Source organism: Crocuta crocuta, unplaced genomic scaffold (assembly GCF_008692635.1).
Source record: "Crocuta crocuta isolate KB4526 unplaced genomic scaffold, BGI_CrCroc_1.0 scaffold59, whole genome shotgun sequence".
NCBI classification, from domain to species: Eukaryota; Metazoa; Chordata; class Mammalia; order Carnivora; family Hyaenidae; genus Crocuta; species Crocuta crocuta.
Window position 1 is genome coordinate 2544335 of NW_027551578.1, and position 27370 is coordinate 2571704.

Consider the following 27370-nt stretch of genomic DNA (forward strand, 5'->3'; position numbering starts at 1 on the left):
GGGTTTCCTTCCTTCCTTCTTTCCTCTCTCCCGCTCCCTCCCTCTCTCTCTCTCTCTCTCTCTCTCCCTCCCTCCCTCTCTTTCATACACTTCACACCCAGCATGGAGCCCAATAAAGAGCTTGAATTCACAACCCTGAAATCAAGACCTGAGCTGAGATCAAGAGTCGGATGTTTAACCAGCTGAGCCTCCCAGACTCCCCCCTCCCACAGTTCTGGGTTTTCTATAATGTTCCATTGATCTATGTGTTGATTTTTGTGCCAGTATCATACTGTCTTGATCACTACAGCTTTGTAATATAATGTGAAGTCCAAAACTGTGATCCAGCTTTGTTTTTCTTTTTAAATATTGCTTTGGCTATTTGGGGTCTTTTCTGGTTCCAAACAAACTTTAGGATTGCTTGTTCTAGCTCTGTGAAAAATGCTATTGATATTTTGATAGAGATTGAATTAAGTATGTAGATTGCTTAGGGTAATACAGATTTTTTAAAAATATTTTTATTTATTTCTAGGAGAGAGAGAGAGACAGCGTGAGCAGGGGAGGGTCAGAGAGAGAGGGAGACACAGACTCCAAAACAGGCTCCAGGCTCTGAGCTGGCAGCCAGCACAGAACCCGACGCGGGGCTCGAACCCACAAACCGCGAGATCATGACCTAAGCGGAAGTCGGACGCCCAATCGACCAAGCCACCCAGGCACCCCGGGTAATACAGATGTTTTAACAATATTTGTTCTTCCAATCAATGAGCATGGAATGTGTTTCCATTTCTTTATGTCATCTTCAACTTCTTTCATCAGTGTTTTATAGTTTTCAGAGTACAGATCTCTTACTTCTTTGGTTAGGTTTATTCCTAGGTATCTTATGGTTTTTGGTGCAATTGTAAATAGGATCGATTCCTTGATTTCTCTTTCTGCTGCTTCATTATTGCTACATAAAAATGCAACATATTTCTGCACATTGATTTTTGTATCCTGCAACTTTAATGAATTCATGTATCAGTTCTAGCAATATTTTTTTGGGACCCTTTTGGGTTTTCTATATGGAGTATAATGTCATCTGCAAATAGTCCAAGTTTGACTTCTTCTTTGCCAATATGGATGCCTTTTTTTCTCGTTTTGTCTGATTGCTGAGGCTAGGACTTCCAATATTATGTTAAATAAGAGTGGTGAGAGTAAACATCCCTGTCTGGTTCTTTATTGTAGAGGAAAGGCTCTCAGTTTTTCCCTATTGAGGATGATATTAGCTATGGTTTCTTCATATATGATCCTTATTTATGTTGAGATATGTTTTCTTTAACACTACTTTGTTGAGGGTTTTTATCATGAATGAACATGCTTTATCAAATGCTTTTTCTGCATCTATTGAAAGGACTATATGGCTCTTATCCTTTACTTTATTAATGTGGTATGTCACATTGATTGATTTATGAATATTGAACCACACTTGCAGCCCTGGAATAAATTCCACTTGATTGTGGTCAATGACTCTTTTAATGTACTGTAGGTTTGGATTTAGTAATTTATTGAGACTTTTTGTATCCATATTAATCAGGAATATTGGCCTGTAGTTCTGTTTTTTAGTGGAATCTTTGTCTGGTTTAGGTATCAGGGTAACACTGACCTCATAGAATGAATTTGGAAATTTTCCTTCCATTTGTATTTTTTGGAATAGTTTGAGAAAACTAGGTATTAACACCTGTTTAAATATTTTGCTTAAATATTTTTGTTTAAATATGTTTTGTTTAAATATTTTGTAGGATTCACTGGTGAAGCCATCTGGCCCTAGACTTTTGTTTGTTGGGAGATTTTTTTATTACTGCTTCAATTTCTTTGCTGGTTATCAGTCTATTCAAATGTTCTACTTCTTCCTGTTTCAGTTTTGGTCTTTCATATGTTTCTAGGAATTTATCCATTTCTTCTAGGTTGTCCAATTTGTTGGCATATAATTTTTCAAAATATTTCTAATAATTGTTTGTATTTCTGTGGTATTGGTTGTTATTTCTCCTTTCTCATTTGTGATTTTATTTATTTGGGTCCTTTCTCACTTCCTTTTGATAAATCTGGCTAGGAGGTTTATTAATTTTATTAATTGTTTCAAAGAACCAGCTTATGGTTTCATTGATTTGTTTTATTGTTTTGGTTTTTTTTTTACATTTTTATGTCATTTATTTCTGCTTTAATCTTTATTATGTTCCTTCTGCTGGATTTGGGCTTTGTTTGTCATTGTTTTTCTAGCTCCTTTAGCTATAAATTTAGATTGTTTATTTGAGATTTTTCTTGCTTCTTGAGGTAGGCTTGCATTGCTATATTCCTCTCTTTTATAACTGCTTTTGCTGAATCCCAAAGGTTTTGGACTATTGTGTTTTGATTTTCATTTGTTTCCATGTATTTTTAAATTTCTTCTATGATTTCCTGGTTAACCCATTCAGTGTTTATCAGCATGTTCTTTAACCTCCAAGTATTTGTGGTCTTTCCCAAATTTTTCAAGTTTCATAGCATTGTGGTCTGAAAATATGCATGGCATAATCTCATTCTTTTTGTACTTTTTGAGGGCTGATTTGTGATCTATTCTGGAGAATGTTCCATATCCACTAGAAAAGAATGTGTATTCTGCTGTTTTAGGATGAAATATTCTGAATATATTTGTTAAGTCCATCTGATCCAGTGTGTGATTTAAAGTCACTGTTTCCTTGTTGATTTTCTGCTTAGATGATCTGTTCATTGCTGCAAGTGTGGTGTTAAAGTCCCCTGCCAATACTGTATTATTTCCTATCAGTTCCTTTATGTTTGTTATTGTTTTATATATTTGGGTTCTGCCATGTTGGGGGCATAAATATTTATAATTGTTATATCTTCTTGTTGGATTGTCTCCTTTATTATGATATAATGCCTTTGTTCATCTCTCATTACAGTCTTTGATTTAAAATCTTGTTTTTCTGATATAAGTATTGGTACTCCAGCTTCTGTTGATGTCCATTTGCATGATAAATATTTCTCCATTCCCTCACATTCAATCTGCAGGTGTCTTTATGTTTTAAATTTATCTGCGGTGTCTTTACATTTAAAATCAGTTTAAAATTAGTCTCTTGTGGGGCGCCTGGGTGGCTTAGTCGGTTAAGTGTCCGACTTTCGCTTGGGTCATGATCTCGCGGTTTGTGGGTTCGAGCCCCGCGTCGGGCTCTGTGCTGACTGCCAGCTCAGAGCCTGGAGCCTGTTTCAGTCTGTCACTCCCTCTCTCTCTGACCCTCCCCTGCTCACACTGTCTCTCTCTCTCCTAGAAATAAATAAAACATAAAAAAAAAAATTTAAAATTAGTCTCTTGTAATGGGTGATGGGCACTGAGGAGGGCACTTGTTGGGATGAGCACTGGGCATTGTATGTAAGTGATGAATCATGGGAATCTACCCCTGAAACCGAGAGCACACTTTATATCCTGTATGTTAGTTAACCTGACAATAAATTATATTTTCAAAAATAAAATAAAATTAGTCTCTTGTAGGCAGCATACAGATGGGTTTTTTTTTTTTTTAAATCCATTCTGACATTGTTTTTCTTTTGACTGGAGCATTTAGTCCATTTACATTCAGAGTAATTATTGATAGATATGTAGTTAGTGCCATTTTATTACCTGTTTTGTCATTGTTTCTGGAGATTTTCTCTCTTCCTTTCTTGTCTCTGTCACTTTTGGTCTTTTCTTTCCACTGAAAGAGTCCCCTTTAATATTTCTTGCAGGGCTGGTATACAGTGGTCACAAACTCCTTTTTCTCTGGGCTACTCTTTCTCCTTCTATTCTGAATGACACAGCCTTGCCATTCAGCACATTGAATATATTATGCCACTCCTTTCTAGCCTGTCAAGTTTCAGTGGAGAGATCTGCAGCTAGCTTTATGGGTCTTCCCTTGCAAGTCAGGGACTTCATTTGTCTTGCTTGCTTTTAGGTTTTTTTCTTTATCACTATATTTTTCAAACTTAATTACAATATGTCCTGGTGTTGGCCTGCTTTTGTTGATTTTGATGGGAGTTCTCCGTGCTTCCTGGATCTGAATGTCTGTTTCCTTTGCTGGATTAGGGAAGTTTTCAGCTCTTACTTCCTTAAATTTTTTTTTTTTTTGCCCCCTCTTCCCTCTCTTCTCCTGGGACTCCTATAATATGAATGGTATTATGTTTCATGGAGTCACTGATTTCCCTGAGTCTATTCTTGTGTTGTGTACTTCTTCTCTCTTTTGTTCAGTTTCATATTTTCTATTACTTAGTCTTCTAGCTCGCTGATTTGTTCCCCTGATTCTTCCAGCCTGCTGTTCACTGCATCAAGCCTGTTTCAGTTCTTAGTTATTGCAGTTTGCATTTCTGACTGATCCTGACTTTTATCCCTGCGGTAAAGGAAGTCTTCCATTCTTTTTTCTCAAGCCCACTGAGTATCCTTATGATTGTTACTTTAAAGTCTCCATCAGGCATAATACGTATATCTATTTTGATTATGATACTTTACCTAAAGTTCTTATTCAAATTCAACAAACTGTCTCAGTCATATCCTTTATAGAAAAGGGAAAAGAAACAGGTTTCCCTGGTTCAAGATCATGTGTTTCAGTTTGCTGCCATGCCCTTTTTTTTTTTTAATAGACTTTATATTTTTAGAGCAGTTTTAGGTTTAGCGGGAAGTACACAGTTCCCATAGACCTTATCTTCCTTCCTCTCATCCAGATTCTCTATTATTCGCGCCTTGTGTTGGTGTGGTACATTTGCTACACTGATGACCCAATATTGTTGACATGTTATTATTAATTAAAATCCATAGTTTCCACTAAGGTTTACTCTTTGTATTGCACATTCTATGGGTTTTGACAAATGTGCAATGATAGGTATCTCCTATAGTATCATATAGGAGAGTTCCACTCCCTAAAAATCCTCTGTGCTCCACTATTCATCTTTTTCTCCCACATAGCATATAGCCTTTGCAGACTGGTTTATACCTAGCCATATCCATTAAAGGTTCACCTATCATGTCTTTTTTGTCTCCCTTAAACTGAATCAGTTCCTCAGCCTTCCTTTGTCTTCCATTACCTAGGTATTTTTGAAGACTAGAAGCTAGTGATTTCATAAAATGCCACTATCTCCCTATATTCACTCTGTTTGTTTAATAAATTATATTATTTATTTTTAGGAACTTAAAATGTCTTTTAAGTTGTGCTAATATTTTATTATAATTTTTTAACAGTTGTTAGTCTTCTAGTTGATAAAGTTGCATTGGTTTCAAGTAATTTTACTTAATCCAGTTTTTACTTTAAATCTATTATTTTTAGTGTGAATTTTGCAGACGGCAAATTTTTCTGTAAAAAGAATCAAAGAGAAAATGGAGAACTACAACTGGAAGACAGGCAGAAAAGTAATAATATCCTATTATCAGAGTCCCTGAAGAAAAAACAAAATAATGGAAAAGAGCTAGTATTTAAATCCATAATTCAAGAAAACTTTCTGGAAATACAAACAGGGCTCACAGGGTTCCTGAGGAAATGAACCCAGAATCATCAACTCTGAGATGTATGCTAATAAAGTCATTAGATTCAAAGATAAAGTAAAATTCTCACTGTCTCTAGGTAAAACTGTAATACGAAAAGCAAACAAATCAGACTAGCATCAGACTTTCAAAACCAATATACAAAGTATGATAACAATTGAGGAGAATTGTTAAAGCATTTAGTCAAAGAAAGTGTGGATCAATGATTTTATATTTAGCCAAGCTACCCAAATATCAAAGCTATAGAAAATCAGTTTCAACACACAAAAATGCATGGAATTCTACATCAGTAAGCCCTTCTTGAGGAATTTACTAGAAAGTGAACTTCATCCAACCAAGTGATGACTTGAATAACTAGGGTAAAAGGGCTGAGGGTAAGCATTTAATAATCTATATATACAAGCAAGACAAAACCAAAGTAGGGTATGAGGATGGACCACTAACATGCAAATATTACATATTATGACACAATAGAAATAATGCATTTTAAAAATGGGGAAGACAAAGAGGAGGAAAAAAGGAAAATAGAAAAAGTTCATTGTTACATAGATATTAGGCGGGTATTAAAAGATACTGAGAATTTGGGGTGCTTGGCTAGCTCAATAGATGGAGCATGTGATTCTTGGTCTTGGAGTTGTGAGTTTGAGCCCCATATTGAGTGCAGAGATTCCTTAAAAATAAAATTAAAACAAAAAAAAGTGAGGCCACCTGGATGGCCCAGTCGGTTAAGCATCTGACTTAGGCTCAGGTCATGATCCCACAGTTGCTGAGTTTGAGCCCCATGTCAAGCTCTGTGCTGACAGCTCACAGCCAGGAGCCTGCTTTGGATTCTGTCTCTCTCTCTCTCTCTGCCCCTTCCCTGCTCATGCTCTGTCTCTGTCTCTTGAAAATAAATACAAATTTTAAAAAATTTTTAAATAAATAAACAAAAGATAGAAGAAAAATTAAAATCCATGGTAACCCAGATAATAAAAAGTTAACTTACAAAAAAGGGGACCGAGGGCATTAAAAAAGGTACAACTACAAAAGTGACCACTAAACCAAAAATATAAACCTTCCTAAAAATAATAAATAAAAAAGCCAAGAATGCATATCTCATAAAAGAGAAACAAGAAATAAAACAAAACATAATAAAATGTTTTGAGAGAATTAATATCAAATATATCAGCCATAATAATAAATGTGAATGGGCTTTATTTATTAATACAAAAAGATTTTCAATTTGGCTCACAAAACTAAACTCAACTATATGCTGTATACAAGAGATAATACCTAAAACAAAGTGATTCAGAAAGGTTAAATGTAAAGAGATAAACAAAAGTATACCAGGCAAGTGTAAACAAAAAGAAAACAGAGGTAGCAATCCTGATATCAGACAAAGTAGACCTGATAGACCTGAAAATATGAAAACAAAACCTCCTATTAACTCTGACTAAAAGGAGAATTACAAGCTTGGAGTGTATCATTTTATTTATTTCTATTTAAGTTTTTATTTATTTATTGAGAGAGAGAGCACATGCGAGTGAGCTGGGGAGGGGCAGAAAAAGAGGGAGGGAGAGAATCCCAAAGAGGCTCTGCACTGTCAGCACAGAGCCTCACTTGGGGCTTGGTCCCACTGAACCACAAAATCATGACCTGAGCAGAAATCAAGAGTTAGACGTATAACTGACTGAGCGACCCAGGTGCCCCGTAAGTATATCATTTTAAGCAAATAATAGACAGTGAAAACGCTACATATCAGAATCTATGAAATGCATTTAAAGCATTGATTAAAGAAAATTAATAGCACTAAATACTTTTTCAATAAAAATGAAAGGCCAAAAAAAGTTAATTTGTATTTTATTTTTTAAAAATGTTTTATTTATTTTTGAGAGAGAGAGAAAGAGAGAGAGAGAGACAGCATGAGCAGGGGAGGGGCAGAGAGAGAGAGGGAGATACAGAATCTGAAATAGGCTCCAGGCTCTGAGCTAACTGTCAGCACAGAGGCCGATGTGGGGCTCGAACCCATGAACTGTGAGATCATGACCTAAGCCGAAGTCGGATGCTTAACTGACAGAGCCACCCGGGTGCCCCAGTTCATTTGTATTTAAACACCCAGACCCTCCTCTGCTCATGTGCTCTCTCTTTCTCTCTCTCTCTCTCTCAAAAATAAATAAAGATTTAAAAAAAGGGGGTTGCCTGGGTGGCTCAGTCGGTTAAGCCTCTGACTTTGGCTCAGGTCATGATCTTGCAGTCCATGAGTTCAAGATCTGTGTCGGGCTCTGTGCTGACAGCTCAGAGCCTGGAGCCTGCTTTGGATTCTGTGTCTCCCTCTCTCTCTGACCCTCCCCTCCTCATGCTTTGTCTCTCTCTCTCTCTATCACACACACAAAACTAAATAAAAATTTAAAAATTTTTTAAACACCTAGAAAAAGAACAGTATAAAGCAAAAGAAAGCACAAGGAAGAAAATATTAAAGATAAAAGCAGAAATTAATGAAGTACAGAATAAAAAAAACAGTAATTCTAATTAATATATCAAAATCTTATTGGTTTTTTTTTTAACATTTACTTATTTCTAGAGAGAGAGTGCAAGCAGGGGAAGGACAGAGTGAGATGGAGAGAGAGAATCCCAAACAGGCTCTGTCCTGTCAGCACAGAGCTTGAGGCAGGGCTCTAACCTAAGAACCATGAGATCATGACCAGAGCCGAAATCATGAGTCTAATGCTTAACTGAATGAGCCACTCAGGCACCCTTCTATTTGCTTTTCTTGTGGAAAAATTAATGAAACAGACAAATCACTAGCTAAGTTGATCAAGAAAGAAAGAAAGTACAAGTGTATAGAATAAGAAATGATGAGGCGAAAGCCTTTCAAACAAAATTTTTTAAAAGTCTTAAGATACTGCTTTCCTGACCTCTATGTAAATAGATTGCAAAATCTAGATGAAATGCATAATTTCTTGGAGAAATATATATCTATGTTGACCCCCTAAGAGTTAGGAGACTTAATCAAATTCCACAGAAGAAATGGAAACAATTATTAAGAAACCATTCAACAAAAATGCACAAAGCCCAGATGGTTCCACAGGTGAATTCTACCAATTCTACTATTTTTCCCATTATAGTACTTCTCACGCTGTGTTGTGATCGACTGTTTGTTTGTCTGAACCTTCCCATACAGTATAAGCTCCAGAGGGTCCAAATCATGTGCAACTTGCTCACCACATTATTCTAATAACTTTGTATATATAAACTTTGTAAAAACGGTCCTTACTATCTATACAACAAATGTTTCCCTCCAATCAAGAGGTCAGTTTTTCATTCATTTATTCATTACGCTACACGCAGTCCACCCTTTGCACAAAGACTGCTCAGAGACTGTTCAGACTGGTCACTACCGATATGCTATTCAGTTCAGGTACAGACTCTGAAGCTTGTAGTTGTGCTGCCTCCTGTCTCCCAATGATTAAACCCACATGATATGTTAAAAAAATGGATAATTGAGGGGCGCCTGGGTGGCTTAGTCGGTTAAGCGTCCGACTTTCGCTTAGGTCATGATCTCGCGGTTCGTGGGTTCGAGCCCCGCGTCGGGCTCTGTGCTGACTGCCAGCTCAGAGCCTAGAGCCTATTTCGGAGTCTGTATCTCCCTCTCTCTCTGACCCTCCCCTGCTCACGCTGTCTCTCTCTCTCTCCTAGAAATAAATAAAAAATATTAAAAAAAAAAAAAGAACTAAGTCAGAAAAGAAGAGAACTTTAAAAAAAAAAAAAGGATAATTGAAAGAGGAATTGACCAACAAAAATAAAAGGGAAACAAAGGAAGAAAAGTGATAACCAGGAAGTGAAATGCGGATCACAGGTAAATGGAGTTAATACGAAATAGCTCATCATGGGAATGTTGACATTACTGCCATTTGAGAAACTCTAAATATGCAGCTGTAGCTAATTAGTGAAGGCAATCTTAACAACATAAATGAAGAACGTGATTGTGGCTGAAAAAGATGAAGATGTCCAGAGGAATTGAGGCTGGCAAAAAAATTCATGTTAAAGGAACTCTCAGAGAGCTATTTCCCCACATTGAATGTTCAAAGGATAAAATGTAGAAAGTTGATCCAAACTTTGACAATGCCAAGGCACAGAGAAGGTACCCATTCCAGGTGAAAAGTTATACAATGAGAAGGCAAGCACTGTTCAACCTGAGAAATAAAAAATATTTTTAAATTAAAAAAATAAAAATTAGAAACATGGAATCTTGGGGCACCTGAGTGGTATTCAACTCTTGATTTTAGCTTGGGTCATGATCTCATCGTCATGAGATTGAGCCCTGCATCAAGCTCCACACCCAGCATGGGATTCTCTTTCTCCTTCTCCCTCTACCCCTCCCCTGATCCCGCTCTCTCTCTAAAAAGGAAAGAAAGAAAGAAAGAAAGAAAGAAAGAAAGAAAGAAAGAAAGAAAAGAAAGAAAGAAAGAAGGAAGGAAGGAGCCTTTCCATATGTAACATGGATGGACCTAAAGTGTCATGCTAAGTGAAATAAGTCAGACAGAGAAACACAAATACCATATGATTTCACTCACATGTGGAATCTCAAAAACAAAACATATGAACAAACAAAAACACGGATTCTTAAGCAAAGGGAACTGGTGGTTGCCAGAGGGGAGGTGGGTTGAGGGGGGTGAGCAAAAGTGATAAAAGGGATTAGGAGGAACAAACTTCCAGCTATAAAATAAGTCATGAAGATAGAAAGGATAGCCTATAGAATATAGTCAATAATACTGTAATAACATGGTATGGTGACAGATGGTGACTACACTTCTCATGGTGAGCACTGAGTAATGTAGAGAGTTGTTGAATCACGATCTTTTAAAGAGATTTTATTTTATTTTTTAATGTTTTATTTATTTCTAGGAGAGAGAGAGAGAGACAGCGTGAGCAGGGGAGGGTCAGAGAGAGAGGGAGTCACAGACTGAAACAGGCTCCAGGCTCTGAGCTGGCAGTCAGCACAGAGCCCGACGCGGGGCTCGAACCCACGAACCGCGAAATCATGACCTAAGCGAAAGTCGGACGCTTAATCGACTAAGCCACCCAGGCGCCCCGAATCACGATCTTGTACACCTGAAACTAATATAACATTAAATGTCTGCTATACTTCAATTAAGAACTTTTCAAAAAGATTAAAAAAAAAAGAATGCTTTGCTCAGTTTCATCACATTTAATGGCCCCATACTACTGTGCAAAGCAAAGACTGCCTATAATATATTGCCTGGCACTACTATATATGCTTGGTACTACTCTAGGCCCTGGGTTTCAGTGGTGAATAAAACAAACAAAGCCTCTTCCTTTATTTACCTTATTCCAGTGGGTGTAACAAATAATAAACAAAAAAACATGCAACATATGTATAAATATGTAAGGATTCAAAGAACATAATTAATGGGGAGATAAGGAAATCATTTGGATTTGGATTTGTACTGAATTGAGGGGGTAAACACAGCACACAGACTTAGAATACTCCCATGATGACTTTATAGCAATGATATATTGACTGCTGATGATATATAAAATATGAATGATGAAAGCACAGAATATGACAAGAAGGGAGCCATCAAAGAAAAGCCAACTGAAGTCCCATAATGGTGATATTACTTTGGTGAAATCATTATATTGTGTGCTGTAGTTTGTCCTCAGAAATGCAGGCACAGGCACTTGATTTTGTTAATACATCAAGAATGGTTCAGTCGTCACTTTCTTGCACCATACACAAAAATAAATTCAAAATGGCTTAAAGACCTAAATGTGAGGTCTGAAAACAAAAATCCTAGAAGAGAGCACAGGCAGTAATTTCTTTGACATCAGCTGTAACAACATTTTTCTAGATAAGTCTCCTAGGCAGGGGAAACAAAGGCAAAGGTAAACTACTGGGACTACATCAAAATAAAAAGCTTCTGCACAGCAAAGGAAACTGTCAACAAAACTGAAATATAACCTGCTGAATGGGAGAAGATAGTTGCAACTGGCATATCTGATAAGGGGTTATTATCCAAAATATATATATATATAATTTATACAACTCAACACCCCAAAAATGAATAACCCAATTATAAAATGGGCTGAAGACATGAACAGATATTACTTCAAAGGAGACAGAGGGCCAACAGACATGTGAAAAGATGCTCAACGCCATTAATGATCACGGAAATGCAAATTAAAACCACAATGAGATATCACCTCACACCTGTCAGAATGGCTAAAATTAAAAACACAAGAAACAACAGGTTTTGTCAAGAATGTGAAGAAAATGGAATCCTTGTGCACTACTGGTAGGAATGAAAATTGGTGCAGCCACTATGGAAAACAGTATGGAGGTTCCTCAAGAAATAAAAAATAGAATTGCCATATGATCCAGTAATTCCACTACTGGTTATTTACCCAAAGAATACAAAAACACCAATTCAAAAAGATACATATACCTCTATGTTTATTGCAGTAATATTATAACAGCCAAATTATGGAAGCAACCCAAGCATCCACCAATAGATGAATGGATGAAGAAGTGGTATGCATGCGCACGTGCACACACACAGGAATATTATTCAGCCATAAAGTATGAGATCTTACCATTTGCAGCAACATGGATGGATCTAGAGTATAATGCTAAGTAAAACAAGTCAGTCAGAGAAAGACAAATACCACATATTTCACTCATATGTGGAATTTAAGAAACAAAACAAAGAAAAAAAGAGACAACCCCAAAAAGCCAGACTCCCAAACAGAGAACAACCTGGTGGTCACAGAGGGGAGCGGGTGGAGGGATGGGTGAAATAGGTGAAGGGGATTAAGTACACTTATCTTGATGAACACTGAGTAACGTACAGAAGTGTTGAATGACTATATTGTGCACCTGAAACTAGCATAACACTGTATTCATTATACTGGAATTAAAAAAAATTCTGAAAGTTAAAAAAAAAGAGAAAGGTTCAGTCTTATGGAGATCACGAAAGGTAAAAGTATAAACCCAGATGCCAATATATTAACTTATGAGAAGTACAATGGACAAGGTGATCAGACCTTGTGCCCTGTGGACAGTGAATTTTGATTTCTGGTTGGAAGGTTACTTTAGAATTACCAGAAGCATAATCTACTAGCTATGTACCTGGCAACTATTCTCCACTAGCCCCCATCATATCCTTCCTAACAGAGCACGAATTTCGTTCATTTGCAGCTCGTGTGATCACAGGGAATGTGACTCCATCCTCAAACTGGGAGAAAGGCTCTACTTGGTTTAAGTCTGTACTATTAATTCTATGCTCTTGTCAAATAATTGACTGTGGGATGAAGTAAGCCAGGCAATGCATGACATTTCCATATATTTTTTAAAAGTATATTTATTTTGAGAGAGAAAGAGAGAGGGAGGGACAGAGAGGGAGAGAGAAAGCAGGGGTGGGGCAGAGAGAGAAGAAGAGAGAGAGAGAATCCCAAACATGCTCTGCATTGCCAGCCCGGAGCCTGACACAGGGCTCGAACCCAAGAACTATAAGATCATGACCTGAGTCAAAATGAAGAGTCATTTGCTTAACCAAGTGAGCCACCCAGGGGCCCCTGACATTTTTTTTTTTAATGTTTTTATTTATTTCTAGGAGATAGAGAGAGAGACAGAGACAGCGTGAGCAGGGGAGGGTCAGAGAGAGAGGGAGTCACAGACTGAAACAGGCTCCAGGCTCTGAGCTGGCAGTCAGCACAGAGCCCGACGCGGGGCTCGAACCCACGAACCGCGAGATCATGACCTAAGCGAAAGTCGGACGCTTAACCGACTAAGCCACCCAGGCGCCCCATGACATTTCTATGTTAATAATAACCGATGTAATAGAAGGCACTTGACCTCTACCAGCCTAATCAGACTGATGGGAAAGTTCTCTCTCTACTCCCCCTCTCCTCTCTTCTTCTCTCTCTTCTACCCCCTCCTCTTGTAGTAACAGTGGAAGATAGCCTGAGGACAAAGCAAATTCAAAGAGGGCAGAACAGTAAAAATAATCTGAGCCAGAGCCTTCCTTATGCGGCAGCTGGAGCCTGTCCTACACTTAGACTTGCGGTTTGGTGAAATAATACCTTTCCTTCACATTTAGGACAGTTTAAGGGTTCTGTTACTTGCAGCCAAGAGCTTCTTTAGATAGAGTATATAATCAGTTACAGAAGGTGTTCATTGCTCTTCAATTTACTCTAGACAATGCTGGATGTGCCCCTGCTTCACGCCTCACTCTCTGATGCTCACCATCTCCTAACTCATGCCATTCCGATATATTAATACCGATTTTTCCAGGACAGTTTTTGTTCAATTAACTCAGCAGTAATTAACTTTCTCTTTAGGCCTGAGGCCTAGACGATGTTCCATAGTTAAGATGACTCGATATAATTAACACGCATCTATAGTTTAGCTCTCACTGACCCTTATAATGGGACGAATCACATATCAGTTGACATGAACACATTCCAGAGTAAACGTGACTTCATGTTCAACCACTTGGTTCACATTAAGGTCTTTCAACAGTCCATTCAAATCTCTACTCTTGGGTGCCTGGGTGGCTCAGTCAGTTGAGCGTCTGACTCCAGCTCAGCTCATGATCTTACAGTTTGTGAGTTCGAGCCCCACATTGGGCTCACTGCTGTCAGCACAGAGCCTGCTGCGGATTCTCTGTCCCCCTCCCTCTGCCCTGCCCCTGCTTGTGCGGTCTCTCTCTTTCAAAAAAATAAAAATAAAACAAAACCCTCTACTCTTTATACCAGGCTCTAGGATGTCAGATTCTCTTATTTCAAGGCAAGATACAATGATATTTTGAATCAATAAAAAACTTCACTTATTTTGACCTGGAGTTTTTTCAGTTCCAAAAAAATAGTAAGTGGCTTTTCCTCAGATAATCTCCCAAACACAACTGTAATGTCACCCACGGGATTGCTATGAATAGATGCTACTAGAGTTCCAACTACAGATTCCAACACCAGCACATTGTAACATTCTTTGGGATTAGCTGTCCCTTCTGTCCACTCGGCTTCTACAAAGAAGTTGAACCATCATGAAATGCAGGACAGTTTTGTGTATGGCTGTCCTGACCCAACATCATCATAAAACAAGAGAGACCAGGAACAGTACTTGAGGACTGACTAAAGATATGAGGTGAGAACTTTATGGCAAAGACTAAAACAAAAGCAACAAACAGCACAGAGATGGTGACAATAAGAAAGGCATTACAGATGAATTACGGAATTCAGATAGCTCCATTTTATCCAGGATCCTATAAAATTAAGCACAAGAATGGCATTTTTAAATGAGTTAAGAGCCAAGATTGTGAGCTAAGAACAGTATTTATTGAGAACATACTATGCATCAGGTGACATCACAGAAGGCTTAGATATGTTATCTCATTCTGTCCTCACGACAACTCTGTGAAGTAGATATTGTTCTACCTATTTTCCAATCTTTGTAAAAAATGTTTATTTTTTAACTTTTTAAAAAGTTTATTTATTTTGAGAGAGAGAGAGACAAAGAGAGAGAATGTGCAAGCAGGGGAGGGGCAGAGAGAGAGAATCCCAAGTAGGCTCTGCACTGTCAGCATGGAGCCTGATGTGGGGCTTGATCTCAATCATGATCTGAACAGAAATCAAGAGCTGGATGCTCAACAGACTGAGCCACCCAGGAGCCCCTAAATATTTATTTATTCTTGAAAGAGAGAGATACAGGGCACAGAGGATCCAAAGCAGGCTCCATAATGACAGCAGAGAGCCCAACACAGGGCTCAAACCCACAAACCTCAAGATCATGACCTGAGCTGAAGTTGGATGCTTAACCAACTGAGCCACCCAGGTGTCCCCCTATTTTCCAAATCTTAATGAAAATGTCTTACCCAAGTTCCAAAGCAAGTAAGTGCTAGAAATGAGAGGCATTGACAGTGCTGCCTGGCTCCAAGCTCTGGTATCTCCACATTTCCAAGCAGCACTTACAGGCATTTTTTTTCATGACTGTACAGAACCACCTATATAAGTACTTACATGGAGTTATGAAAGGACATGAAAAAACTTTGACATATGTAGATTTACGGCTATCTGAAGCCCCAGTTTTTTAACTTCTCTACAACAAATCCCAAGGTCTAGACTTTGTCTAGATTAATTTCATTACAAAAACACATGGTTGACAAATTTGAATTCAAATGTTCTATTATAGAGGAATTTATAAATCATTGCCATCAATTAATTGCTATAAAGTTGAGAACACATCTTAAAATTTGATATACCATAACATGGGGCACCTAGGCGGCTCATTTGGTTAAGTGTCCAACTTTGGCTCAGGTCATGACCTCACAGTTGAGAGTCTGAGTCCTGCATTGGGCTCTGTGCTGACAGTGTGGAGCCTGCTTGGGATTCTCTCTCTCCCTCTCTCTCCCCTTCCCTTGCTTGTGCTCTCCCTCTCAAAAATAAACATTAAAAAAAAAATTACCATTACAATTTGTCTCAAAAAGGATGTGCTGTATATAATTCCACCAATAATGTGTGAATGTTTGTTTTCCCCTTACTCTTAGTTATCCTGGATGTTATCGCACTTGAAAGTTTTTGCCAATCTGGTAAGTGTAAACAGTATTTTGTTTTAATTTGCATTTCTATAATTAAGGGTGAATTTGAGTACATTGTCACTGATTTATTGTCCATTTATATGTTTTGTAGAGATTTGTCTGGTTATGTCTTTTGCTCATTTTTCCTCAGTATTGATCATGTTCTTGTTAATTACATGAATTCTTTTTCTAAAAGTTTATTTACTTTGAGAGAGAGAGAGAGAGAGAGAGAGAAAGCATGAGCAAGCAGAAGGGACAGGGAGAGAGAGAGAATCCAGTCATCACGGAGCCCAATGCAGGGCTTGATGCAGGGCTCTAACTCATGAACCCTGATATCACGACCTGAGCTGAAACTGAGACAGACACTTAACTGATTGATATACCCAGAAGCCTCTATATGAATTGTTTTTATAGTAAAGTAATAGATCCTTTGTAATGTTTTCCCCTTTTGTCATGTTTTAAAAATAACTGTTCTAAAAGAAACTGTTCTAAGTTGTCATTTGTCTTACCTTGTATATTTCTGTCAAAGAGAATGCTTTAGTACTGTAAAGTATATTCATTGTAATGAGTAATCCCCTCTTTCCCTTAACAATTTGAAATGTCACATGCGATATCTTATTATTAGATGCAAAACTTTTTGACATTTTATTTTTATTTTTTAAATGTTTTTTATTTATTTCTGAGAGAGCGAGAGAGAGAGAAAGAAAGGGACAGAGACAGAGATAGCGTGAGCAGGGGAGGGCCAAAGAGAGAGAGAGAGAGACAGAATCTGAAACAGGCTCCAGACTCTGAGCTGTCAGCACAGAGCCCGATGCGGAGCTCGAACCCATGAACCACGAGATCATGACCTGAGCCAAAGTCAGATGCTTAACCTACTGAGCCACCTGGGCACCCCCTTTTTGACATTTTAAAACCTTTTAAATCAGAATATGTTTTAAAATTGGTGACACTTCATTACTGATGCTGGTCAGGTGAAGGAGTGGTCATTGCTTGTGTGTGCACAAATTGTTCACAGTTGTTAATATTTCCACCGCCTCAACTGACTTATTCTTTAATTTTTTAAAGTTTATTTATTTATTTTGAGAGAAAGGGAGAGAGCATGAGCAGGGGAGGGGCAGAGAGAGAGAGGGAGACAGGGAACCCCAAGCAGGCTCCACGCTATCATTGCAGAGCCTGACAAGGGGCTTGATCTCAGGAACTGTGAGATCATGACCTGAGCTGAAACCAAGAGCTGGGGCACTTAACCCACTGAGCCACCCAGGTGCCCCCTCAGCTGACTTATTCTATAATTAAGCGAAGAGAATTCAGGGGCGGTTGGGTCAGCCTACCCAAGTTGACACCACAAGATCATATACTTTTTTTTACATATTAATACAGTGAGCTACATTTATAGAATTCTTAACATTGTACTGTTCTTATGTTGCTAGAATAAATGCTTCCTGATTTTTATGTATTATTTGACTGGGTTCCGTTGAACATAATTTTCTTTACAATCTTTGCAGTGATATTTATTAGTGAGATTGGGCTACAAGATTTTTTCCTTTTTGGTGCTATCAAAGTATAAAGTTCTGATGTAATAATATTGTGCTAATTTTATTAAGATACTGAAAGTATTTTCTTATGCAAAAATCTAAAAATGAGGTCTAAAATAATTTATTTCATATATCTCTAAAATTTGAAATAAAAAGTGCTGAAACTCAGGTCATGAATAAAAGTGATGGAATGTTACAGCATTTACTGCATTTCCAAACAACTGAATGTGATAAATCAGAGCTATATAATATTTCAATTTAAATTTTTTAATAAAGTAGTTTTTTATTCTTTTTTAAATTTTCATTCCAAAATGTTTTTAATGTTTATTTTTGAGAGAGGAAGAGACAGAACATGAGAGGGCGAGGGGCAGAGAGAGAGGGAGACACAGAATCTGAAGCAGGCTCCAGGCTCTGAGGTATCAGCACAGAGCACGAGGCAGGGCCTGAACTCACAAGCCATGAGATCATGACCTGAGCTGAAATTGGACACTTAACTGACTGAGCCACCCAGGAGCCCCTTTATTATTTATTTTATGTTTATTCTATTTTTGAGAGAGAGAGAGCATGAATAGGAGAGGGGCAGAGAGAGAGACACACACACAGAATCCAAAGCAGGCTCCAGGCTCTGAGCTGTCAGCACAGAGCCTGACGCAGGGCTCGAACTCACAAACTGTGAGGCCACGACCTGAGTAGAAGTCAATTGCTGAACCGACTGAGCCACTCAGGCTCAAATATAATACTTCATTTTATATTCAATGATATTATGGTCATTTCACAGATCTGGGACACTTTAAACTCTGATAAAAAGAAGTGGAAATTTTCACTGACTCTCCAATTTCTAATTTTCAGAGTTACATGGGAGACATGCAACATTTATTTATATGAATTCAATATGCATATATGTAATAACTGTTCAGTATATTGTGAAATCCATGCTTGAAAGGCAAAGAACATCTGTATTTTATTCTATATTAATGCTCACAGCATTAATAAATAAGTGAATGTTGTAATTATAGTGGTTCCTTAATGCTTGGGTACCTCTTAGGTACCACTCTCTATACATCATATACATAATTACCATTATATTCAGATGAGGAAACTGAGGCCCAGAGAGATGAAGTTACAAGCCTGAAAGCATGAAGCTTTAGCCTGGTGAGAGAGCCATTGCTCAAACCAATGTTCATCTCATACTTAAAATTATGTTCTTTTGCTCCACTGTGCTGATTCTCCATAGGAGTCCGACTGCAATCCAAGAACATACTTAGCCTGCCAGTTATTATCTCAAATATCTATAAACGAGTAGGGAATTTCTGAGGCTGTGTGTGAACTGTCAAGAGCCACAAATTTTCTTGTTCTGCAGGTACCTACTCATCCCTGAGAACTGAGATAATCCATTAGGAAACACCAAGTGTGAGAAACTATATTTTTAGTAGGCTTGAAAGCAACATGCATATGGCAGAAAGTCCTACTTGCATGGGCTCGTTGATGCACTTGAAAGGGTGCTGTAAAAAAACCAAATGTGCACAGTTCATTTCTTTCTCACAGGCTAGATAAGAGAGCATTTCTGTTTTCTGTCTCAGAGATCTGAACAGCCTCGCCAAAACCAAAGGCAGATTTGAGATTAAGATTGGATACTCTCCAGGTGACATTAATCTGTCCATCACTGAGTTCTGAGTCAAAAGCAACGGCATGACCTGCACTCGTAAACTTGTGTAAACCTCGACGTGCTCTAAGGCAGGTACAACTCGGCTCCCTGCAATAGTGGGTGAAACCTTAGGCACTGAACATGTGTCATATTCATAGGAAAATTGCAGGGGAAGTTTCTGCTTGGCTCATGTCATAAGAGATTTGCTTATTTTGCCCAAACAAGTTGATTTATTTAGGGATTTACTAATTTACCCTTGCTAAACATGTTGATCAAACTGATCTGAGCCAAGCAGACGTAGGCCAAGCAGTCTACCAGTAATATGGACAAAAATAAAACTTGTTTGAAGTCAGGTAGCTTGACTAATCACATAAGGAATTTACTTTACACTTGTACACACCCTTCATCAGAATTTTCAGTTACTCAGATTTAAAGAAAGGCAGATACGTTCTATTGTAGATGGCTTAATTCATTTGAAAATATCTCATGACAAGACTTAGATATAGATCCAAATCGAGTCAACATGGGTTTATTAAGTGGCCATTATGTGCAAGGTACGTGCTTGAAGAGGACAAGTGGGGGGGGGGCGGGGAGGAAGAAGAAGAAGGAGAAAAAGAAAAAAGCAAAGAGGGAAAAAAAGTATCTCGTTTGGCATTGGGAGTGGAGACTGTTTGATTTTTCCTTGCAGCTCTATTTCAAAGGGGCCAAGTCAGTGGTGCCCTTCTAAGAGTGAGTGAAGTCAGACTGAGCTTCCAAACGACTGCATCTTTCAATGTCCCATTCATCCAAGAAACTCATCAAGTTTTGTCTTTAAAGAGGAAAAGGCCCAGACATTTTCTGCAAAGAGGAGACTCCTGGCTCCTGATGAGAAGGCCACCAGGACAGGCTGCTGCTTCCATCTCCCCAAAGCACAGATGAGAGTGAAGCAAGGCTCTGAGGATCCAACCTAAAAATTGTGAGAAATGCCAGGAGAGAAGGGAGGAGTCATAGACTGGTGTGAGTGAGGGGATGGTGAGTGGGAGCCGCTCCCGCCCCGGGGAGGAGAATGGCCTGGCCTCAGAGAGCCAGACCACAGCTTTTCTACGCTTGCGCTTGCGTCTCCCCCACGCTGCCCTGGGAGAATCACATGGAAGTGATCACCAGGCCAGCTGGTTCTAAGGAGACCATCAGGGCAGCCCCGAAGCCTGCTGGGGTTAGGTGAGGCGCTGAGAAAGACAGGTGCTGACCGACCAGGCTTTCCTAAGCACCCACACCTGCACCTACTCCTACCCTAGACACCAGGACTAGCATGACACATTCCAAGAAAGTTGTTTCTTCCTGGCACAGCAGCCTGTTGCTGTGACTTAAGAGCAATCCCCGACCATGAGTTTCCAGGTGTGGTGGCAGAAAACAGGGCTGTAGACTGTCACTTTGTGGTACCTGGGGTTCTCTGCCCTGAGGCTCGGCTCCTCTATTATCTTAACACTTCTTATTTCTTAACTCTTCTCTAACACATCAGCATTAGCTAGAAAAATAACAAAACTGAACAGCATGAATTCAGAAGGCACAATTATTCTCACAGAAGATATGAGTAATATGAAGCTGGGACAAGAGATTTAAAAAAGAACAATAGCAACTTATTGACAGTAACAGCTAGAATGTATATATTGTTCACTTTGTGCCAGGCAATGCTCCATGTGCATTTCTTACATTTACACGGTCAACAACAACTCTGTGAGGTCGGTACTACTATTATTTCTACTTTACAGGTGAAGAAACTGAGGCACATAAATGTTGAGAGAATTGCTCAGGTTGGGATTAGGATTCAAACACACATATTCTGTCTCCACCATACAAACTGCAGATAGATACGGCCAGAGCAAGAATTAGTGAACAGGATCAAACTGAAGGGAGAAGAACAGGATGAAGGTTAAGTGATATGAAGTACAGAAATACCAATATCTGGATAAGAGTCTGAGGAAAAAAACAAAGTGAAGGGAGGAAATATTTGGGGTGAATGGTAATAAGGCTTCTATATTTAAAGTGCTCAGAGAGTGCCAGAGAGGGCAGATAAGGAAAAACCCACACTTAAATCTACTTTAATAACATTTAAGACTAGCAAAGACAGGAATATTAGAAAGCTTATACAAAGTAAGGCTTCTAGATTTAAAGTGCTCAGAGAGTGCCAGAGAGGGCAGATAAGGAAAAACCCACACTTAAACCTACTTTAATGATGTTTAAGACTAGCAAAGACAGGAATATTAGAAAGCTTACACAAAGAGCCCATCCTCCCCAAAGAGGCAAGAATTAGTATCCATGTTACAGACCACAAAGTTGAGTTTGACTAAGTAAGAGAGGCTGATCAAGTGCAGTTCAATGTCTTCCACTTCTGGAAGTTACATTTTCTGGATGTGGTAGAGACCGAGTTCCCTTCTTGCATGAACAAAATTTAAAAATGGAGAATGAGGGACACCTGGGGGGCTCAATTGGTTAAGCATCCGACTTTAGTTTAGGGCATGATCTCACAGTCTGTGAGTTTGAGCCCCATGTCGAGCTCTGTGCTGACAGCTCAGAGACTGGAGCCTGCTCCAGATTCTCTCTCTCTCTGCCCCTCCCCTCCGCTTGCACTCTGTCTCCCTCTCAAAATAAAATAAAGACATAATTTTTTTTTTAAAGAATGGAGAATGAGGGGCACCTGGGTGGCTCAGCGGGTTGAGCGTCCGACTCTTAATTTCGGCTCATGGTTCCTGGGATTGGGCTCAGCGCTAGGCTCTGCGTTGATCCTAGAGCAGGCTTAGGATTCTCTTTCTCTACCTTCCCCACTCTGCGCATACTCTCTCTCTCTCAAAAGTAAATAAGCTTTAAAAAGAAAAGAATGGAGAGTTAAAGGGATGCAGGGGCCGCTGTGCTGTGTGGGCCCCCATTTGTGTGGTTTTCCTTCGCGCAGGAGTGCACTCCACTAGCCACTGCTGAGATCCTACATGGAAGTTCTATGAGACACGTGAAACAAGGAGAAATAAAATTAAAGTTAGGCTGAAGTTAATCCAATGCTAGTGGAAAATGGTTTCAGAGCCAAGAAAGAACAGAATGTGAAGAGATAGCTATACAAGGCAAAGTTGGGACAATTGGAGAGCCAGATGACTGGAAGTGATAGACACACACTAAATATATTTAAATCCACATGTTCATCATTACACTCTCCCCTCCCCAAACAAGTTCCTCATAGGTCACTGTTAGAGCATGTTAGTAAAGCAATTCATCATTTAGAAAATGAGTAAATAAAGGGAAAGAATCAGGCATTTATTCTGGCCTTCCTATACTCACTCTGCTACTGACTGACAATAGATTAGAGGAAGCTGTTTTTCTGAGACCTATAATAAGCAAAGAGGAAACAATTGAGCTGAATATTATTCATTTGCAATAAATGAATGGAACTTACCAATGTTCATCATACCTGCTAACATTACACAAAAAGAAACAAACATGATGTGCTTCCTCGTGGAAGAATGTAACCCCATCTTTGAAGCAGTCTTTGCAGAAACTTTAACCCGAATCTGAGAAAAACTACCAATACCCAGCACACTGCATATGACGAAAGAGGAACATGTTAAGCCACACGGTGAAAGTGCCATCAGCAAAATACAGACTACAGAAAACTCAATCACCTATGTAATCCAGTGTTTCGGCAAATAAACAATCTGACAGTGTATTTTCTGGTTAAAAAATGATGAAGATGCGCAAATGAAGAAAACCTCTTAGATCTCTTCAAATATGACCAGTAGAGACATTTCTGCTTGACTAGTTTTATTGATCGTATGTAATTTGAAGATGATTTCCAGTAACAAGAAATAAGCAATATATTTAAAAAACAGCTCTTGACATTTAAAAATAATGTGTTTTCCTTGTCTCCTTTTCCAAAAGCCTATTATTAGCACAACCAGCGGCTTACATAGGGACTGGTAAATAAAAAAACATGCTTGTTCTATTTTTCTACCATCTGTTCCAAAAGACCAAAACAAAAATAAAAGGACTCTAGAAATATTTATTAATGAAAATAGTAAAGAGCCACAGTTTGATTGACAACTAGCCTGGAAAGCAATGCAAGTCAGAATACAATGCAATGATATCTTAAACAGCTGAAAGAAAATAACTACCAGCTTAGAATTCTGTGCCCAGAGAAAGAGCAAGTAAAGAGCAAAAAACCAAGTAAAGAGATGTTTTTAGACCAATAAAAATTGATAGAATTGGCCATTGAACAGATCTGCACTCAACATCAAAAAACAAATAATCTGATTAAAAGATGGGCAGAAGACCTGAAAAGACACTGCTCCAAAGAAGACATATAGATGGCCAATGAACATGTGAAAAGGTACTCAAAAGCACTCATTATCAGGGAAATATAAATGAAAACCACAATATCACTTTACACCTATCAGAATGGCTAGAATAAAAAATACAAAATACAGCAAGTATTGGCAACAATGTAGACCCACACTAACGGAAATTCTAAATGGCGTTAGTCAGGCAAGAGAAAATAGAATCCCAGATGTAAGACTGGAAATGCAAGAAGAAATAAGAGCAATGAAAATGGTACAGACATGAGTTCATCCAATCAACACATTACCTAAACTAATAATAATAATAATGCAAATAATTATGGCTTGTGGAATTTAAAATATATAAAACATTTTATTTATTTAATTTTTATTTATTTTGAGAGAGAGAGAGCACGCCAGCACTCCAATTGCCAGCCCGAAGCGCACCGTGGGGCTACAACTTACGAACTGTGAGACCACAACTTGAGCCAAAATCAAGTCAGATACTCAACCAACTGAGCCACCCAGGCACCCCTAAAACATTTTGAAACATGACAACAATAACATATAAATCCAAACAAGGAAAATGGTTACTTGCGCTGTTCAAGAGGAGCGTAAAAGAGATAAAATAACAATAGGTTTTTAAAAATACATCTAGGGTATATGCTGCAATCTTCAGGGAACTACTAACAGAATAGTAAAACACAGGACTACAAGACTAAGAAATGGAAGAGGTAAAAGGAATTTTAAAAATGAAGTCAATCCAAAAGAATGTGAGTAAGGAGTAAGGAGTGATACAGAGTAGATGAAACAAATCAAAAGTAAATAGAGACGGAGTAAATTTTTTTTANCGACTAAGCCACCCAGGCGTCCCTAGAGGGAGTAAATTTAAAGTGAATACATCAGAGGTGCATGGCTGGCTCAGTGGGTAGAGCAGGCAACTCCTTATCTTGGGAGCATGAATTTGAACCCCATGTTGGGCATAGAGATTATTTTTTTAAAAAGGAAAATTCAAAGTGAATATGGCAGTAATTACATTCAGTGTAATTCTATTAATTGGTCTAATTAAAATACAAGGACAGGAGCACCTGACTGGCTCAGCTGGAAGAGCATGTGACTCTTGATTCCTGCATCATGAGTTCGAGCCCCACTTTTGGGTGTAGAGATTACTTTAAATAGATAAAAATTTAAAAATAAATAAAAATAAAACAAAATAGAAGGATAGGTGCACTGAATAAAAGAAGAAAACCCAGCTATATGCTGTTTAGTAGTAACATATATAAAATATTAGGGTACAGAAAAGCTAAAAGATGAAAAAAGATAGTCCAAACCCCTATCTGAAGAAAGCTGGTCACTGCTATATTAATATATAAAAAGTCGATCTTAAAGCAAAAATTACTACTGAATATAAAGAAGTTCACTTCTTAATGAAAAATGGCTCAATTTAATAGGAATATAATCTGCATATAAATATATATACTTCATATGGAGCTAACTTGAGTATATATATATATACACATATACATATACTTACTGCTCACTGGGTGATAAGGCTGGGCGTCAATAACAAATCTAAGGAATGCAAGAGGAGACATCACTAAATATCCTTAAAAAAAAGATAATCATGAAGAGTTTTGTGCTACATGGTTGGAAATTCAGATAAATGGGCAAACTCATGGCAAAATACAAGTTACAAAAACAGACACAAAATGAAGCACAAATATAAACAGTCTTATCGTTATTAAAGAAATTCATAATATCAAAACTTTCACACACACCTATAAAAACACACAACTCACAGACTAATTATTTGAGCAATAAATCCCACCAACATTTACCGACAATAAATAACATCAATATTACAAAACTTCTTCCAGAGGAACAGAGTAAAAGAACCACTCCCCAATTTTGTTTTATGAGGTCAACACCATTTTGACAAAATCTGACAAGAAAAATTAAGGGACAATAAGGACAATCTGTCTCATAAAGATAAATGCAGAAATCCTAAACAAAATAGCAATGCTAAATCAGCTTGCCTAAAAGGATAAAGGATCTCAACAAATTTGTTTATTTATTGTGTTTCTTTCTCTAGTGAAAGCTTGGTTCAACATTCGCTATACTGAATACGAAGACTTACTACAAAATTATGGTAAGTTTGACAGTGTAGTATATGGACACGTAATTTATGACAAAGGTGACACCACAGAGCAGTGGGTAAAGAATGGATTTGTAATAAATGATGCATAATTGTACATCTAAATTGGAAGAGAATGAAATTTGGCTCTTAAACTGCATAAAATAATCAATTCCAACTGGGTTATTGCTTTAGCTGTGAAAGGCAAAATAACAAAGCATCTAGGAATTGATACAAGAAAATATCTTCATTACTTTGGCAGAGGGAAACACTTCTTGAAAGAGAAGCAAAAAATTCTAGCCATAAAGGTGATAGATTGTTAAATTTTTTTTTAAATTTTTTTTTTAATGTTTTATTTATTTCTAGGAGAGAGAGAGAGAGAGACAGCGTGAGCAGGGGAGGGTCAGAGAGAGAGGGAGTCACAGACTCTGAAACAGGCTCCAGGCTCTGAGCTGACAGTCAGCACAGAGCCCGACGCGGGGCTTGAACCCACGAACCGCGAGATCATGACCTAAGCGAAAGTCGGACGCTTAACCGACTAAGCCACCCAGGCGCCCGATAGATTGTTAAATTTAACTGTAATAAAAACAAGGACTTCTATCCTTCAAAAGACACCATTGAAAGTAAAAATGTAATTCAAAGAGTCAAAGAAGAAGCTTTCAATACATATAACTGGCAAAGAACTTGTGTTCAGAATATACCCCCCCCAAATCTACAGAGCAATTTTTAAAAACATCAAAAATATGACTTAAAAATGGGCAAGAGACTTCAAGAGTCCCTTCACATGAGAAAATATCCAAATGACCACTGAACATATGAAAACATATTCCTCAGTAGTCCTCAGAAAAATGCAGCCTAAAATCACAATGAAATGGAAGATGTGTTCATTATAAAATGAGTCTCAACAAATTTTAGAATTGGTCTCATAAAGACCACCTTTTCTAATCAGAATGCAATTAAATATACAAAATAATAATAAAAGATAGGCAAAACAAAAAAATTAGGATACGTTTGGAAATGTAAAACCACATTTAAAATAACTAACAGGTCAAAGAAGAAATTCTATTGGGAAGTTAAAAATGCTTGAACAGCAAGAAATGAAAAAAGTATAGTACATGAAAATCTGGTGGGACACAACTAAAATGGTGCTTAGTATGATATTTGTGTCACTGAATTCAAATGTTGTGAGAGAAGTAAGGTTGAATTTTTGTGAGCTAAGCAGGTAGCTTCTTTAAAGAAAAACAGTCCCTTGCTAAAAGAGGTTTGATCTTGTTTCAAAATCTTCGGGTGCTATACTGTGACTTTCCTGTTGTGACTTGCAGCCAACTTCTTTGAGCATCCAGATTAATGCAGGTTCTTTGAGAAGCAGTGGATCTGCTGAGGCACCGGGACTGAGTACCAGAGCTGTTTGTACTGTACTTTGAACCAGCTAGACACAGGTCACATCTGGCACCTTTCTCAGTCACTTGGCAAATGTGTTGAAGCAGGAAAATAGGAAATTAAAAGTGCTGCCTCCAGAATTCAAACCCTCAGCAAGTGCTGCACCACCTTTTCTGGAGTTGTGGGAAAAAGATGAAATATCTTTTCTGTGATATGGGTCAAATGGGTAAAGATATCTAGACACTGTCTAACCCATAAAGGCATAACTTCTGGAATGTGGCAGGATCTCATCTTTTCT

General features: G+C 38.1%; 1 long non-coding RNA gene across 1 annotated transcript in view; it reads left to right on the plus strand.

Moving 5' to 3' along the window:
* The first annotated feature begins 527 nt into the window (after window positions 1-527).
* LOC144221228 (uncharacterized) overlaps window positions 528-27370 on the plus strand; it is a 28736-nt gene continuing 1893 nt past the window's right edge. The window contains exons 1-3 of the long non-coding RNA XR_013331993.1: window positions 528-701; window positions 16057-16098; window positions 25651-25707. This is a non-coding gene — a long non-coding RNA (uncharacterized LOC144221228). The remainder of the gene's footprint in view (window positions 702-16056; window positions 16099-25650; window positions 25708-27370) is intronic.